This window comes from Nannospalax galili, unplaced genomic scaffold, assembly GCF_000622305.1.
Source record: "Nannospalax galili isolate Female #2095 unplaced genomic scaffold, S.galili_v1.0 scaffold558, whole genome shotgun sequence".
Classification (NCBI taxonomy): Eukaryota; Metazoa; Chordata; class Mammalia; order Rodentia; family Spalacidae; genus Nannospalax; species Nannospalax galili.
The window spans coordinates 424,304-425,477 of record NW_008340850.1 but is presented as its reverse complement, the minus strand read 5'-3'; positions in this window follow the sequence as shown (position 1 = coordinate 425,477).

The window sequence follows — 1,174 nt, the reverse complement described above, 5'->3', positions numbered from 1 at the left end:
AACCTAAGTGTCCCTCAACTGATGAGTGGATAATGAAAATGTCGTTCATTTATACAATGGAGTTTTTTACTCAGCAGTAAAGAAAGATGAAATCATGAAATTTTGAGGTAAATGGATGGAACTAGAATCTGTTATACTAAGTGAAGTAACAAAGACTCAGAAAAAAAATCGAGTTATGTTCTCCCTCATATGTGGATCCTAGAACCAAACCCTGATAAGTAAGTATGTATCCAGTCATAACTACAGGAACCAGGATAATGGAAAGGAAACAGGGAGGTAAACGAAAAGAAAGAATCTGAATGGGAAAAACAATAGGAAACAGGCCTTAATAAGGGAGATATGGATAAAAATTGGGTTAGTTTAAGGGAGGGAAGGGTATACAAGGAACATAGGGATAATGGGAAAGAAGGCGCTCAAGAGACATAGGACCATAGGAGAAGGGTACTAGTAAGGGAGAAAGGGGGGAAATGGGGGCACCTTAAGTGAAAAACCATGATGGAGGGGTGAGACAATGTGAGAGATTAACAGTGCCTAGCTAGTTTTGAAAACCGCAGAGAACCATATTGCTCCTACACCCTCCTGTCAAATTATACATAGCAGATCAAGAAATATATGTCTAGGTAAGATTTATCTGAGAACAACTGGTCTTTGCCCAAGATTTATCTGCATGACACACAAAAACTAAAAATATCAGACTGGTGGAACTAAACTTCTTGGATGTTTAACAGTCATACTTTGAGGCCTATAATAATTTGGTCAGAGGGACATAAAGGACACATTTTGCTTCTTGCCCTCCTAGGTCGACTAGTTCCAGGGGACTATGAGCATCTCTCAAAATGTCCTATAATAGTGGTCTTCTTGATCAAGGATGCTCAGGAGACCCCACCAGATGGACTTCAACCAGTGTCCAGTCTATAAAGAGGAGGGTCAACACAGAGGAATCACTTCCTCCATGCTTCCAAGCAAAGTCAACCATGGCTGAGCAGGACCTTTGACTTATCCTCACATAGGTGGAACTGGTAAAAGAAAGGAGCCAGGTCTCCTCCCAAGCCCATGTGACCCCTGAGGAACAGATCCTCAAACAGCCTTAAGAGTAAAAATAAATCGGTTTATCTGGACCAACTGTATGGCCATAAACACCCAAAAGGAAAGTATAACCAAAGATTAAAGGGGT